This window comes from Sapajus apella, unplaced genomic scaffold (assembly GCF_009761245.1).
Source record: "Sapajus apella isolate SASKATOON/1434 unplaced genomic scaffold, GSC_monkey_1.0 scaffold4, whole genome shotgun sequence".
NCBI lineage: Eukaryota > Metazoa > Chordata > Mammalia > Primates > Cebidae > Sapajus > Sapajus apella.
In genome coordinates this window covers 18948082-18966181 of record NW_022436944.1, presented here as the reverse complement: position 1 = coordinate 18966181, position 18100 = coordinate 18948082, and positions in this window count along the sequence as shown.

Genomic DNA, 18100 nt, shown 5'->3' with positions numbered 1-18100 from the left:
GGTCAGCACAGTGTATTAGGTGGTCAGCTTTTTTTTTTTTTTTTTTTTAATTGAGATGGAGTCTTGCTCTGTCACTCTGGCTGGAGTGCAAAGGCACGATCTTGGCTCACTGCAACCTCCGCCTCCTGGGTTCCAGCGATTCTCCTGCTTCAGCCTCCTGCGTAGCTGAGATTACAGGTGCACTCCACCACGCCCGGCTAAGTTTTGTATTTTAAGTAGAGACAGGGTTTCACCATGCTGACCAGACTGGTCTTGAACTCCTGACTTAAGATGATCCTCCAGCCTCGGCCTCCCAAAGTGTTGGAATTACAGGCATGAGCCACCGTGCCAGGCCGGTGGTCAGCTTTTCAAGAAGCATTTGTTCATTATCATAAATAAACTGTAATTATCTGTATTCATGAACCATGGATGAGCAATAGAATTTGAAGCAATGTATTATTTAATTTCACCAAATTTGATAAGGAAGATAAAGACAGTGGCATTTCAAATTTTTTTTTAATTGTTTTATGTTCTTCTTGAAGTGTGTTGAGGCAAATGACAATACAAGTTCAGTTTTTGGTGTGCCAGATTTTAAATAAATTCTTGGAAAATATGCCGGAAATTGCTTAAATTGATATTTTGTGTGTAAGAGTAAGAAAGCCATACTCATTAGACAAAGAAAAAATTCCAAATGTGAGAACGTAGGTATTTCAAGACTTAAGGTCAGTTGGGTGCAGTGGCTTACACCTGTAATCCCAGCACTTTGGGAGGCCGAGTTCGGATCACCTGAGGTCAGGAGTTCAAGACCAGCCTGGCAGGAGAATCGCTTGAACCTGGGAGGTAGAGGTTGCAGTGAACAGAGAGATTGCAGTGAACCAAGATCTAGCTGCTGCACTCCAGCCTGAGTGACAGAGCGAGACTCTGTCTCAAAAATAAATAAATTAATTAATTAATCAAATTAAAAAGACCTAATATCTATGAATAATGACTGTCCCATAGTTAAAGAATGTGGCTTGAATGAACTAAAATTTGCTATTTAAAGTTAACAGTTTTCTCCATGTTATCAGTATTTTACGTCCCAGAACGAGGAGTAGAACATTCTTTCCCTTAATCATTCTTTATGTGTTTTATTTAAGATCAAGTACAATTTGTACTAGTTTGATTAAAATGTTACAGCAAGTGCAATTTCAGAACTACTACACTAGATGTTTTCTGAAAAATTAACTTTTTTGGGCTTTTTCTTGATTTATTCTATTGTAATAGCATCACATGTACATATGAAAAATGAACATTTGTAACTGAAAAATGAACTGTAGGGTGGCTTGTGGGATTTGGCTGGTGAGTAAGGAGGAGAGTGACACTAAAAGGACGGCAGGGAAGAAGAGAAGAGCCAGGTTACATAGGAACTTAAAGTCTCCAGTAAAGTTTGTGTTTTAACTGCAGTGGAAAGCCATTGAATGTTTCAAGCAGGAGAATAATGACTTGATTTAGGCTTTTTAAAATGCTGGCAGCTCTGTGGAGAATCATAAGAAACAAGAATAGAAGCAACTGATAGGAAATTATTGTGTTCAGGTAAGAGATGGTGGTGGCTTGGAAAGGGAAGATGATGAAGCCAAGAGAACCGAAAGGTTTACTGATAACTCTGGGTAGGAATGGAATGGAAAGAAAAGGAATCCAAAATTTCTCCAGCCAGCCACCTCCCAGTCACAAACACACTTCTCATCAGTACCCCCCAACACACAGACCTTTTATGCAAATTAATCATGTCATTTCACTTCCCTATTTGATTCAGTGAACCTGAAATCCAAGAGTGGCATATGTGGCTCTTCCTCCCACTGTAGCTTCATCTCTGAGATCACTTCCCAGCCCACCCTGCCTATAATGGCCTTCACTAATTTCTCTAAAAACGATGGACCTGGCAAAATTAATAATAAGTCACTTCTTAGTATCTTCTAATAACTAGTTAATAATCAAATTTTCACAATTGTCTCAAAAAATGTGTGGTTGTTTTTTTTTTCAACTACAGGCACAATGCTACCACCCCCAAGATAATTTTTGTATTTCCTGTAGAGAGGGGGTTTTGCCACATTAGCCAGGCTCGTCTCAAACTCCTGAACTCAAGCAATCTGCCTGCCTTGGCCTCCCAAAGTACTGGAATTACAGGTGTGAGCCACTTTTTCTAGGCCTTTTCTAGGCTGAGTGTGGTAGCTCACACCTGTAACCCCAGCATTTTGGGAGGTCGAGGCAGGCAGATCACTTGAGGCCAGGAGATCGAGACCAGCTTGGCCAACATGGTGAAACCCTGTCTCTACTAAAAATACAAAAATTAGCAGGGGATGGTGGTATCACACCTGTAGTCCCAGCTACTTGGGAGGCTGAGGCAGGAGAACCACTTGAACTCGGGAGGTGGAGGTTGCAGTGAAGGAGAGGTCCTTCCACTGCACTCTAGCCTGGGTGACCGAGTGAGACTCCCTGTCAAAAAAAAAAAAGTTTTCTACACTTAATAAAATTTTAATTTTAATTTTCTATACTTGGCAAAATAAAATTTTGGCTTCAATACAGAAACTTATAAGCCATAGACTGAAGAACGTAGGATGATGTAAGAGCTTGCTTATTTGTTAGCTTCTTTCACTCCAAAAGAGATAAAGTTCAATTGAGGAGAATTTTCTTTTCTTTTCTTTTCCCCATTTATTTTATTGCATTTTAGGTATTGGGGTACATGTGAAGAACATGCAAGATTGTTGCATAGGTACACAAGTGGCAGTGTGATTTGCTGCCTTCCTCCCCATCACCTACCTCTGGCATCTCTCCCCTTGCTATCTCTCCCCAGCTCCCCACCCCGCACCGTCCCTCCCCTATTTCCCCCCAACTGACCCCAGTGTGTAGTGCTCCCAATTGAGGAGAATTTTCAAGAATGAGAGGCAGGAGGGTTTGCAGAGTAAATCTCTTAAGTGGATCTTAGAGAGAAGACATGGAATACCATCACATCGGGCCAACCTCCACAAAGGGAAAATGCTAGGAAGTACAGCAAAGTTTCTGTAGATCACGTAAGAAAAAGAAACTATGCCACATTTCCCAGAGTGGTCTCAGTATTCTGCAGATCTCAGAGAGAAACTCAGAGACTAGAAATGTGCCAGGGCAGTAAAGGAGTAGAGGCAGCTGAGGTGGATCTGTTAAGGGGACCCAGGGCAGCCTTGTGAGCCTGTAGCACTGCGAAGGCTGGAGGGCGTTATCAGGATCATGGTTCTAATAAACAAAAGCAGGATGCTGGTCTCCAGCTATGAAGTGGGATGAGTTACATCTGCAATGGGTGCCTGCAGGGGATGAATGGAGTCCAAACATAACCTCCCTGGCTAGGCAAGGAAGAAGGGAACTAAATCTGAAAGCTGGATTTAAATCACTTTAAATCTTAAAATGACTGAACTATTCAGAAGTGACTAAATTAGGTTACCTGCCATTAGGCAGACTGAAGGTTTAAGAAAAATTAGGTTCAATAAATATAAAGTTTCACATTTGCAAATATAGTCAGTGATTGAAATTCATACATGCTATATGTCCATATGCACACATCTGGATGAATATATGCATAGATATTTATAGTAAATACTTCTACCTGATTACATTAGGGCATTTTCATTTTCTTCTTTTTACTTATATGTATATAAAATATTTGCTATATTAAACATGTATTTTTTCCCATAATATAATCAGTAATTTATAAAATAAAGAAACAATGAACTATTCAACTTTATTTTTATTTAATTGTAGACGTATAGAAAATTACAAATTTAGTACAAATTGTTGCCTCATATCCTTTATGCCACTTATTTTAATACCATCCATAACTATAGTACAATGACCAAAATGAGGAAATGAGCATTGGTACAATACTATTTCTGAATCATTTTTTAAAATAACCAAAGACAATGCAGTGAAAATGATAGAAAATAATATATTTTGTGACTTATTAAATTTTCTTACAGTTAATCAGATTTCTCTAGATTTTGGGCAAAATCCAGAGTAAAACCATAGCTGACAGGGCCAAAGTGATATAAAATTAATGCCAAGTAAAAATCTTCTTAATTAAATAATATAATGAATATGAAGTGCTGCCCTGGAGTAAGCACTCAATAGATGCTCTTATTGTTTTAATAGAGTTACTGTCTAATGAGTCCTCTAGCACTCAAGAAATATGGTTGATTGAGGCCTATTTCCTGATTGAGGCTCAATCAGCAGTGTTGTTCCTAAATATCAGAATAACACTGCTTCCAGAAGCCAGTCATTTTTCCTGGTGCATGTCCTTGAAGTAGACTGAATTGTTTCATCAAGCACCAGGAGACACTCTAATCTCAACTTCCGCTCTGAGAAATCTATGGTGTTCCAGATTATTCAGCCCTTTCCCAGGAGATAATTGTTCCCTCCTCCTTTAGGCCTTGACTCACTAAATGCTCTTATGTGGCCCAAGCCCAAGGTTGCTAAGGCACCAGGCCGACTGGGGATCTGCCCCCTCCTTTGCTTCCTGCCCAGGGTCCTTTCCCCAGCTTCAGGGAAGTACCACTCTAGGCCCTGGAATGATTTAGGGTTTCTGTCATTGCAATGCCAAAGTAATCTTTTTATTTTAATGAATATTGCAAGGATTAGTAAACATTTTTTCTGCCTCCCTTTTTTTTCTTTTAAGACAGAGTCTTGTTCTGATGCCCAGGCTGGAGTGCAGTAGCACAAACAAGCTCACTGCAGCCTCAACCTTCCAGACTCAATGGATCCTCCTACCTCAGTCTCCCGAGTAGCTGGGACTACAGGCACACATCACCAAGCCCAGCTAATTTTTTTTTTTTTTTTTTTGTAGAGACAGGGTCTCCTTATGTTGTCCAGGCTGGTCTTGAACTCCTGGGCTCAAGTGATCCTTCTACCTTGGCTTCCCAAAGTGCTGGGATTACAGGTATGAGCTACATGCCCAGCCTTTCTGCCTCCTTTATGGCTAGAAAATTAAAACCTCAATTCTAAATGAACTTTTGATATAATAAAGAAATACTTTTTTTTTGACAGTCTTGCTCTGTTGCCCAGACTGAAGTACAGTGGCGTGTGTGGCTCACTACAACCTATGCCACCTAGGTTTAAGCAGTTCTCATGCCTCAGCCTCCCTGGTAACTGGGACCATAGGCACACACCACCACTGGCTAATTTTTATATTTTTGTAGAGATGAGTTTTTGTCATGTTGCCCAGGCTGGTCTCAAACTCGTGAGCTCAAGCGATCTGCGCACCTCAGCTTCCCAAAGTGCTGGGGTTACAGGCGTGAGCTGCTGCAACCAGCCTAGAAAGTGAGCAATTATACTGTAGTAGTAATTTACTGGTTTTCTTTTTTCTTAGGAAGTGGGTTTCACTATGTTGTCTAAACTAGACTCAACTCAGGCTGTCCTCCCACCTCAGCCTCCCAAGTAGCTGGGACTACAGACATGGGCCATCTCACCTGGCCGTAAATCACTTTTTAAAACTATTTTCATAAGTCACCAAACTATTGCATCCTATAGCAATACTTATGCTAACCCTAAAATTAAGGTTTAACTTTCTAACTTGCTATTTCAAATAGCCTTTTAGAAAGTTAAGAAAAAACTGCCAAAAAAAAATTCTCAAATTTGAAGGAAAAAAGCGGGGTGCTGTGGCTCAAACTTGTAATCCAAGCATTTTGGGAGGCCAAGGTAGGAGGATCACTTGAGCCCAGGAGTTTCAGACCAGCCTGGGTAACATTGCAAGACCCCCATCTCTACAAAAAAACAAAACAAACAAAAAAAAAAACACAAAAATTAGCCAGGCATGGTTGCATGCACCTGTAGTGCCAGCCACTTGGGAGTCTGAGGAGAAAGGATGGCCTGAGCTCAGCAGGTAGAGGCTGCAGTGAACTGTGTTTGTGCCACTGCACTCAGCCTGGATGACAGAGCGAGACCCTGTCTCAAAAAAGAAAAAATAAATAAAGCATTCCAATAGATCTTTAGAGGAACTTCATCTGATCCCATAGAATCAGAAATTATAAGCAACTCAAGTTAATGAACTGACAAAGTTTTAGGGTTATGATATCCTGTCGGGGGATTGGGGAGGGCTAACATTAAGGAGAAATACCTAATGTAGATGATGGGGGTATGGATACAGCAAACCACCATGGCACATGTATGTAACAAACACGCACGTTTTGCATATGTACCCCAGAACAGAAAGTATAAAAAATATATATAGATATCCTATTTCTATAATTAATACAAAATTAGCAAATACATATTAATTATCTTAACTAATATTGAATTGGTAACTTTGTAACATTTACAAGTAAAATTTATAGCCGGATGTGATGGCTCATGCCTGTAATCCTAGCACTTTGGGAAGCTAAGGTGGGAGGATTGCTTGAGGCCAGGAGCTCAAGGCTGCAGTGGGCTATGACCACTCCACTCCAGCCTGGGCAATGGAGAGACTCTATCGCCAATAAATAAATAAACAAATAAATAAATAAAATTTCCATTTATCAAACATTTTTAGGTAAGGCATTGGGTTAAAGAGGAGTAAGGTGGGATGTCCCCCAAGAGAAACATTAAAGCACCATGACCTAAGTTAATGTATTAACGTCTGTACAGCTGGCCATAAATATTCAGAAAATTCAGCTTATCAGGAAACATCAATAGTTGGCTAAATTAGAACTCTATGAGAAAGAAGGATAATCAATAGAAGGACAAGACATATTTTTACTCGTAAAATTAGTTCAGATTGTCTTTAAGTTCCATAGTGAGAAGGCGGAAAAGAGTAGAACGAGTTCAATCTGTCACTAACTGTGACCAATCAATTGAAATAACTCACTAACTTCAGACCAGCCAACTTTAGATTTTTTTTTTTTTTTTTGAGACAGAGTCTCTCTCTGTCGCCAGGCTGGAGTGCAATGGCACGATTTCAGCTCACTGCAACCTCCACCTCCCAAGGTTCAAGTGATTCTCCTGCCTCAGCCTCCTGAGTAGCTGGGACTACAGGCGCACGCCACCATGCCCAGCTAATTTTTGTATTTTTAGTAGAGACAGGGTTCATCATGTTGGCCAGGGTGGTCTCACTCTGTTGACCTTGTGATCCGCCTGCCTTGGTCTCCCAAAGTGCTGGGATTACAGGCCTGAGCCACCACGCCCAGCCTAGATATTTTAAAAGAATGAGAAACATAGCTAGCCTGGTAGTTTAGAAGACTTCTTCAAGATATCTCTGGTAGAAGATAAATGAGTATGCACTTGTTTAAAATTTGCTATTTACTTGAACAAAAATTTGGATTTAGAAAAGAAATGGCAAAATTGGGATGCAGCCCAGGTGTGATGGTTCATGCCTGAAATCCTAGCACTTTGGGTGAGACAGGAAGATCAGTTGAGTTACGGAGCTTGAGACCAGCCTTGGCAACATGGCCCTATATCTACACAAAATAGAAAAATTAGCTGGGTGGTGGCATGCACCTGTAGTGTAGCCCCAGTAACTCGCACCGCTAGATGGAAAGATAGCTTGAGCCTAGCAGGTCCAGGCTGCAGTGACCTATGATCATGCCATTGTACTACAGCCTGGGCAACAGAGCAAGATCCTGTCTAAAAAAACAAACCAGAACCTGGTGCATAATTTTTTTTAAACTAGGTACCAAATATAATTGTTCCCAATCCTTTCACCAAGTACCCCTTTATTGTAAAAAGATCATCTAAAACTTGATCAGTTTGTCTGGTTTTTAATCAAGACATTTTAAGAGCGAATCAAAGCTTCTAAATTAGCACTAACAAACTTGAAATGACATAATTTTAGTAAAAACAATTTCAAAGGCTATGTTTAACCTGTACATTCTAATTAATAAGATATATTTAATCATCTTTAACATCAAAAATAGGTAATGAATATTTTGCTAGGGGTTCCTGGCCTTAGACTGGGATTTACAGATGACACTATATACATATACAAACAAAAATACATGGCCATTAAGTATAAAAGGTAAGCAATGAGGCCTGGCATGGTGGTTTATGCCTGTAAATACCAGCACTTTGCGAGGCTGAGGTGGGCAGATCACTTGAGGTCCAGAGATCAAAACCAGCCTGGCCAACATGATGAAACCCCATCTCTACTAAAAATACAAAAATTAGCCGGGCATGGTCGCACACATCTGTAATTCCAGTTATTCCGGAGGCTGAGGCAGGAAAATCGCTTGAACCCGGGAGACAGAGGTTGCAGTGAGCCAAACTTGTGCCACTGCACTCCAGCCTGGGCGACAGAGTGAGACTATGTCTCTGAATGAATCAATCAATCAATGAATCAATGAATGAATAAATGGTAAGTAATGAATCGTCCCTAAATACACAAAGGGAAATAATGTTTGTCTTTCATGAGCTTATAAAATAGAAAGGGGCACAAAAAGAGACAAAAAAAAATCACTAAACTACAAGAAACAGTAACAAAGTGCAGTATAAAGATTAAAAGTATTATGCTCTGGGAACAAGGCAAAGGGTATTTTGAGCTTCAAGGACTAGGTGACAGCTAAGAGAAACCAGGAATGATGAGTGGATTTCAATGCCTGTGTTGCAAATGGGTCTTCAAAGCTAAGTCACCGAGCCCATTGAAAAAATGATGGATGAATGGAGTGTTTATTTTGAGTAGAAGGACATCTAATGAAAGACTATATAAAACAGTGAAATGAAAACTCCATCCAACTAAAGCCAGAAACAGTGCAGTTTTAGTTTCTCAATATCAATTAGAATAGGATCTGAGGTAGCTAATGAAAATAAAAAGGGTAAATATTTTCGTAAGCAGTAAGGCTTTTTCTTGTGGTCGGTTTGCTGAGTGGCTGTCCTGATGGCTACCACCTACTCCAACAATCAATATTGCCTATTAGCAAACATCTTCCTTAGAAAATTTATTTCAGAAACAAAACAAAAACAAAACAGAGAGACTATCACAGCAAGCTTTAACTCCTTATAATTGGCCTATGTCCCCAACATAGTTCAGCTCCTACCATCCCCCAAATCATTAAACATCACCCAAAGAAAAAAACAAAGGTCCACATAAATCTAAGGATCCTACTGTAATACTACTACATAACTAGGATCTTGTTATAACTAGGATCCTTCTACCTATTTACAAAATATCCTCATTCAGAGAGCTAAGGAATCATTACAAATATTGCTGCTTTAGATTTCTATCCTTGAGATAGGTCAAAGTCCTGGAATAAAAACAGTAAAATGACATATTTTTCTATTCTACCACTGAAGAGTAAAGGCTTACCACCAAAATCCTCATTTCCTTACACCCAGGCCAGTAAAATGTTTTTCCTCCAATCGTGCAATTTAATCTAACAACTGAATATGTACACGGAGATTAAAAGTCACACAAAAATCACAAGTTAAATAAAAAGCAAAAAATATTCCACTAAAAAAAATCTATAAGTGGCACCATACTAACAGATTAAACAAAAGATCCAAAATTTTCCTTTTTTTAAGTCAAAGCTATAGTATTTCAGAAAGTATTTGAGAAACTAAGTTTATTAAAATAGGGTAAGACCAGTTGTGCTGGCTCACACCTGTAATCCCAGCACTTTGGGAGGCCAAGGTGGGTGGATCACCTGAACTTAGGAGTTCGAGATAAGCCTGGCCAACATGATGAAATCCTGTCTCTATTAAAAATACAAACAGTAGCCGGGCATGGTGGCGGGCATCTGTAATCCCAGCTACTTGGGAGGCTGAGGCAGGAGAATAGCCTGAACCCAGGAGGTAGAGTTTGCAGTGAGCTGAGATCCTACCACGGCACTCCAGCCTAGGTGATAGAGTGAGACTCTGCCTCAAAAAACAAAACAAACAAACAAACAAACAAAAACAGGGTTAAAATGTGCTGAAAACTAAAATTGTCAAATACTTTGGCAGAGTCTTCCTGCAAAATGTTTTGTCTGCAAAAATTAATGTCTTCTGAAACTCTGTTCTCAGGCTGAATCATATACAAGATAATTTTCAAGCCAATTCACTTTGTACTTTTCTTCATGCTTGCTTCACAGGTGCAGGGATATTAGCAGAAGCCTGTTCCAGATACACCAAGTACTCTTGAGGAATTTCTGAAGTCTTTTGTGCTGCCTGTTGATGTTGTCCAGCAGCTGCCTTTGTTTTATCAATTATTTCTTGACCAAAATATCTTTCCATTTTAATTCATTCCTTAATTCCAACACATCCTTTTGGATGCCTTGCTCTGGTTTTCTAAAAGATAACTGCAGTATTTTTTGGTAGGAAAAAAGTTCTGTCTTGTAACACCCAGAAACCTCTGGATACACTTCTCAACACCAGCTTGAATTTCTCCCTGATTAGTGCCACTGACAGTCATAAAAAATTCGTCCAAGGCAAGTGATAGCATCTTAAGCAAATGACATAGAAGTTGTACACCTCACTAATGTTTCATATTCCACTGAAAAAGTTTAGTCAATGGAGTAGCCACTCCTGCAGCAAGGGAGGCTAGGTAGTGATGTGCCCAGCTGGAAGTTTATTATCATGGTAGAGAGAACAGATTTAGGATTACAACTAGTGATCTTTGACAAATCCTAATGTTCAATAACATAACTTTTGACAAGTATACAAGATGAGATGCAAAAGTTTTTTTAATGGTAAAATGCTTTTGTTACTGAATCAAAGTAACAGAAAAGATGCAAAATTGGAATCAGGAGTAGTTTCTCTCTCTCTCCCTCTCTCTCTCTCTGTCTCTCTCTCTCTCTCTCTCTCTCTCCATCTGCACATATAGCAAAAAGTCCATGTGAGCAAACAGCAAAACAGCTAGCTGCACACCAGGAGAACTCTCACAGAACTCAACCATGTTGGTACCCTGATCTCAGACTTCCAGCCTCCAGAATAGTGAGAAAGTACGTTTAATGTTGTTTCAGCCACCCAGTGTATTTTGTTATACAGCCAAAGCTGACAAATATGGGTTTGTCTCTTTATTTTTTCTGTAAATTTTAAGTACCATTTTTAAAAGCAAAAGTGTATTAGTAGAAGCTAGGTAGTATTTACCATGTAGAAGAGTTATTATGCAGAAAAATTTTATATGAACATATTTGAGTCTTAATGCTGTTATATAAAACAAACTAAATTTCTACACAAATACAAGAAACCAAAAGAAATGTAATTCAACATCAACTGTTATCCAAATATCTAGAACAACATTGTCCAATAGAACTTTCTACAATTATAGGCATATTCTGTATCTATGCTTTCAATAGGGTAGTCACAAACTATGTGTGGTGGCTTCTTGTAATGTGGTTAGTGCAACTATGGAATGATTTTTTTGTTTTTATTTTGAGATGGGGTCTGGCTCTGTTGCCCAAGCTGGAGTGCAATGATACGATTTCAGCTCACTGTGACCACCAACTCCCAGGCTCATGTGATCCTCTCACCTCAGCCTCCCAAGTAGCTGGGGCCACAGGTGCACACCACTACGCCCAGCTAATTTTTTGTATTTTTGGTAGACATGGCTTTCACCATGTTCCCCAGGCTGGTCTCAAACTCCTGACCTCAAGTGATCTCCCTGCTTTGGCCTCCCAAAGTGCTGGGATTACAGGAGTGAGCCACCACACCTGGCTGGAACTGATTTTTAAATTTAAGTTTAAATGTAATTAACCACATGTAGCTAGTGACTACCATATTGGATGGCACAGATCTACAAGATACAACTTTATAAAATTTTCCAGCCAGATTCAGCCAAAATTTGCAAGTTCTACTACAGTATACCAGCCAAAAGATGCTAAGCAGCTTGCACAAGAACTCACCATGAAGAGGAACAGACCCTGAGATGTATAAACAGAAGAGTGAGGGGGCAAGGACCCAGTTTATGTGTCATTCCAGGTCTAACACAACTTCTGCATTTATGTCTATCAGTGCATTACATGTTATGTGTGTTCACATGCACATGCTGTGCAAATGGCTGGAAATGTCCTTCAGTTTATTTGAATGAGATAGTTTCTAAATAAGGGCATCCTGTGTAAGAAGAATGGGCAACACGTGTGTGAATTTCTCTATCCAATGAATGGCACCCACCCTACCCCCAAGGAAGCCCAAAGTAATCTACCATCCCTAACCCAGTCAATGAACTTTTTTCCCCCAGCCTATCTCCTAAACATATCTCATTGCCGTAACATCGTCTCCTCTCCGTCTCCAATGCTCCTAATCTAGCTCAGATCACTATCATTTCTTCACATGAATTCCTGGCCCCAATGTCAGTCATTCCAATCTACCATCCACAACGGAACTGGATTGTTTTAAAATCCAATTTCGAGTAGATAAAACCTTTGCCTAGAGCTCTAATGTCTCCATACTGTCCTAGGCACACAGTCCAAGTTGCTCAATCTGACTTTGGGTGGTCTTTCTACCTACTCCCACCTCTCTCTGCATTACCCCTTTACTCTCCCCACCTAAGGTTTAAGTTCTGTTAACTCCTCTCTGGTCCCTGGGCCTGTTGATACCTCTCCCAGGCCTGCCTGTACGCCTTGCCAGCTTCCGGCTAACAGGCACCCCAGATTTCTGCTCAAACTTCAGTTCCTTTGGGAAACTTTCCCACCCACGCGCTTCTGCCCAAAGTAACAATTTGAACACACGATGTTTTGTCTGTTTCCTTATTAGCCCTTTCCAGAATGTGAGCTCTGGATACACTAAGTCCCATGCCACAGTAAAGTCTTAGAGGCAAACAGAAGGGTAACAGTCGCACCCACCGACCTCTGGGGGCACCAGGCGGCGCCTCGGCGGACGGCCGCAAATGCCCACTAAGCGCAAGATCAGGCCCCTGCCTCGAGCGCAGCGCAGAAGCGGAGCATCCCGAGCGCAAAAAGCTACTATTCCCAGGGTGCTTCCGAAATCCACCCTCCTCATTCAGGACTACGCTTCCCAGAAAGCTCCGCAGGGCTTCGCGCTGGGTTTGAAAGATTTTCTCTCACTACAGAGAACAGTATTAACCCTTGTCTTTCTCTTTTCTGTGGGAACCAGGGTAGCCTCTGGCTTTCTCCTGGCGAAGGTGTCTGTGAAGCGTCTCTTAGATTTGACAGTTTGGCAGCTCATGGTGTCAATAAAAGTTCCAAGAAATTGAGACTTTGGAGGGAGTGAAAAGAATAGGACTCTCCACTGCAGCCGCTGGATTCTCCTGTGTCAAGCAGAGACAGGTGACTAGAAAGGGATAGAGGACCCTTTCTATCCTCCAGGTCTTTTTTTGCTCATACTGGCTTGAAAGGTCTCTTGTTCTTTAGGGGTTCCACGCCTGGGCATCTGCTGCACAAAATGAGGTAGGAGCAGGGCAGCTCTGGCTATTCTCAGTCTGTCTCTAGAAAGGACACCTATATGGGGCCCCAGGCTTCCCTTTTCTCTTGCTCCTGGATCTTCAGTCCTCAAATTCCACTCAGTTCCTGCTTCAGGAACTCATTCCCCCAATCTGGGTTCAATGATCCCTCCCCTCCACCCTAAATCTTTAACCTCTGCCCTCCAACTCTGATAGCTTCTTTCAGACTACTTTTCCTTTGGACTCTGGCATCATCCATTATTACTTCATATTGAGAATGTCACACCTCTGGTGCTACAGGTCAGCCAGGGGCTTTCAGAAGCCTATCTGGAAAGCACAGTTCTGAATTTGGGTCTTAGTTTCCCCACCCGATATGAGGCCATTGGATTCAGGACAGAGATAAGGAATGTGTGGAGATAAATGGTCTTGACAATTATGTTCATTGGGCCTTAGTCCTCTAATTTGTTAAATGGGAACTGTTATCCTTAACCAGAAAAATCAGCCTGTATCTTGTCCCCGTCCATCAGATTTTCCTGATGGAAAATCTGGAAACAGTGCAACTTTTTCCTTCTACCCCAGGGGGAAAATCAAAACCCTGGGGTACAGAGGAGAGGGACCACCATTACTCTCCAGACACTCTGGCTGAGGTCAGTCACATGGCTGTGTTTGGCAGTTGCAGGTATCAACTAGGGTCATGCTTGGGAGCTAGAAAAAGAACATGGAAGCTATTAGTCAATGCTGGTTTTACTTATAATGGGAAGATGAGAAGGTGAGGCCACTCTTGGGGAGGATGCCCTTGAGAGGAACGAAAGGTAGGTGGACCAGTCAGGCTCCAGTTCCACAACTACCGATTACTCTCTGGGTCTCTGTTTCCCCTTCTGTATAATATCTGTATGTAGGGGAGGGGTGTGTTGGGGAAGGGGTCATTGGCAGCGTTTTCCTGTGTTAGGAGTGGTCCTACACCAAAAAATTATTAGTTTATGTTCTCATCAGACCACCAGAGGTCGCTACTGACCAGCAGTATTCATCTGAAGCGCAATCTAGTTTGTTTAGAACTTGAGGACACAGTTTCATGGTTTTATACACATTAGTTAGAAAAATGAAACAACATCTCAGAGTAGGCGCTTCCATTCATTCAGTGCTCTAAGCACAGGAAAAAAAGGTGTCTATAAACTCAGTGTTTCCTAAACTTTGTTGCATATTAGAATCTATAAAAATTACTGACTTCTGTGTCCAGGCATTCTGAGAGGGGTTCTGTGTCTAGGATGCAATGAAAGATAGTGGTAGGATACGAGGTTGGAGAGAGACACAGGCCAGATACTGCAGGGCCTCACAGGTCAACCTAAGACATTTTTCTTTTAATCTCAGTATCATGGGAAGCCATTGGAATGTTCTGAGTAGAAAAGTGGCACTATCTCTTTCTCCCTCTCTCTCACATATTAAATTCTTGAACAAATATTTAGTATCTCCTATGTAGTTGAAGTACATGTAGTGAGCTTTACCTTTAAGTATCAGTATAATTTGGAATAATTTTCTTAGTCGTATGTCTTGTGGTCTTTTTTAAAAAATCCACATATTTTAAGTATATAATGTAATATTTCAACATATGCATATCTCTATAAACCCATAATTGAAATCAAGATATTGAACATATCCACCACCCCAAAAGTTTATTTACGGTCCTTTGTAACCTCTCCCCATTTCTCACACCCACACCCCCCATTTCAGACCCAGGCAAACTACTGCTTTCTGTCACTATAGTTTATATTTTCTAGAATTTCATATAAGTGGAATTATATGGGATGAACTATTGTTTGTCTGGCTTTTTCACTCAGCATAATTATTTTGTGATCCTTTCATGTTGTTGTGTATATCAATAGTTCATTCCTTTTTATTGCCGATTAGTATTTCATTGTATGGGTAAAACAATTTGCTTTATCCATTCATCTGTTGATGGTCATTTGGGTTGTGCTGTATTCAGGAGATCCATCTCATGTGCAAAGACACACATAGGCTTAAAATAAAGGGATAGAGAAAGATTTACCAAGCAAATGGAAAGAAAAAAAAAAAGAAGGGGTTGTAATCCTAGCCTCTGATTAAACAGACTTTAAACCAACAAAGATTGGCCAGGCATGGTGGCTCAAGCCTGTAATCCCAGCACTTTGGGAGGCCGAGGAGGACGGATCACGAGGTCAAGAGATCGAGGCCATCCTGGCAAACATGGTGAAACCCCGTCTCTACTAAAAATACAAAAATTAGCTGGGCGTGGTGGTGTGCGCCTGTAGTCCCAGCTACTCAGGAGGCTGAGGCAGAAGAATTGCTTGAACCCGGGAGGCAGAGGTTGCAGTGAGCCGAGATTGTGCTACTGCACTCCAGCCTAGCGCCTGGCGACAAAGTGAGACTCTATCTCAAAAAAAAAACCCAACAAAGATCAAAAGAGACAAAGAAGGTCATTACATAATGACAAAGGGATCAATGCAGCCAGATTTTTTCTTTTTAAAATCATCTCCCCCATTCTAAGATCTAGTTTCTTAAGGTAGAAGCTGAGGTCATTAATTTGAACTCGTTCATCTTTTATAATATAGGTATTATGTTTTTTTTTTTTATTTTCATTCAGTTCAAAATATTTTCTAATTTTCCATTTGGTTAATTCTTTGACCTATGGCTTCTTTAGAAGTATGCTATTTAGTTCTCACATATTTGGAGATTTTCCAGACATTTTTCTGTCATAAATTTGTAATTTAATTCATCATAGCATCTTCCTCAAATTGCATTGGTCTGATGTTTTCCTCATGATTAAATTCAGCTTATGCAATTTTAATAGAAATATCTCAGAAATGATGCTGTATTCTTATTGCTTCCCATCACATGATACACAATTTCAATTTTTCCTATTATTGACTAATTCTAATTTTCTCCTTTTGGTAATTATACTGTCCTTTCCTTTGCTGGCAGTGAGAAACTTGCCTCCCACTCTTAATATACTGTATTTACCAAATAGATCAACCCTCCATGCCAGGCTGCTCCTCCCACATGAACACCCTCCTCACCCTGCACTGGCTCTGACATCTCATCTTGGGCCACCCCTTCCCCCGCAGGGACACTCTCTACATCCTGCTCAGGCTCTAACACCTCATGTGTGGATGCCTTTCTTGTCTTGCATGAGTGCCTTCCTCACTAATCAGGCTCTGACACACCATGGCAATGCCCTCTTCACCCTCTTTGGGCTCTGACTCCCCACACTAGGCTGTACCACCCCATCATGGATGCCCTTTTTATTCCATTTGGGCTCTGCCTCTTCACTTACATGGCTTCCTCCTCCCCCTACTATGGATGTCTTACTTTAGCCCATCTAATAGTTTTAAGATGAATTTTTTGGGTGATAGAGAAAAGGAGGAGAAGGAAAAGAAGGTACAGTACTTTTAAAAAAAATCTCCGGCTGCTCTATGGAGAACACACTAGAGAGAGGCAAGAGTACAGCGGAGAAACCAGTTAGAAGGCATTTGCTTAGGTAAGAAATGATGGTGACACGAACTGAGATAGTAGTGGTGATATGGTGAAAAATGGTCAGATTCTAAAGACAGAATGGACAGGACTGGCTGATGGATTGGATGTAGAGCGTGAGAGAAAATGATGGGTCAATGATATTCCTGGGGTTTTTGGCCTAAGTGACTGGTGGCAGTTACCTAGTTAGGAAAGGTAAGAGGTGGATGCAGGGTGTGAAGGAATCGGAAGTTTAGTTTTGGACATCTGAAGTCTGAAAATGACTATTAGGCAATACAGGTGTTAAATTGGTGGCATAGTTTGGATCTGTGCCCCCACCTAAATCTCATGTTGAATTGCAATCACCAATGTTGGAGGTGGGGTCTGGTGGGAGGTGCTTGGACCATGGGGGTGGATTTCTCATGCATAGTTTACTACCATCTCCTTGCTACTATCCTTATGATAGGGAGTGAGTTCTTGAGAGAGCCAGCTATTTAAAAGTGTGTGGCCCCTCTCCCCTCTCTCTCGTTCCTGCTTTGGCCATGTGATGTGTCTGCTCCGCCTTTACCTTTTGCCATGACTGTAAGTTTGTTGAGGCTTCCCCAGAAGCTGAGCAGATGCCAGCATCATGCTTCCTATGCAGCCTGCAGAGCTGTGAGCTAAACTTATTTTCTTTATATGTCACCCAGTCTTGGGTATTTCTTTATAGCAATGTGAGAACAGCCTAACACAATTGGATACTCAAGGTCAAAGCTCAAGGAAACTGAGAGCTGGAGATATAAATTCAGGGGTTCTTAGTATTTAGATAATTTTTAAAGGATTGGTTGATTTCACTGAAAGAGAGAGTACAGATGGAGAGAACATGTTCAAGGACATCCAATTTTAGAGTTCAGAGAAAGGAGGGATAGGATTCAGTAAAGAAGACAGAGGAGGAAAATCTGAAGTAGGCTATCAGACGCCCAGAGAAGAGAATGATTTAAGAAGAGTGAGTGATACAATGCTGCTGATGGGTCAAGATGAGAGCATTAGTTTTGGGAATATGGGGGATCTTAAAGGCAAATGTGAGATACCCTCTAAATGCAGCAAGCCAGGAAAACTATAGAAGTGGCCTGCCTGCCTATGACACTCTGGCCCCCCTCCCAAAAAAAAATTAGGGAAGAGAGAAGAGAGAAGAGGAGGCTAGGGAAGAGAGAAGGAGGGCCATTTGGAGCTGTAGTTTGCAGCTCCTTACACCCCATCAACGGCTCTATCTGAAGGCCAAGGGCGGGACACCTCAGTGATAGGGCTTGATTTCCCCACGTGTCTTGGGCTTCTCTGACAGTCGTGATGGTGTTGTTTAGAGGTGCGGAAACCACT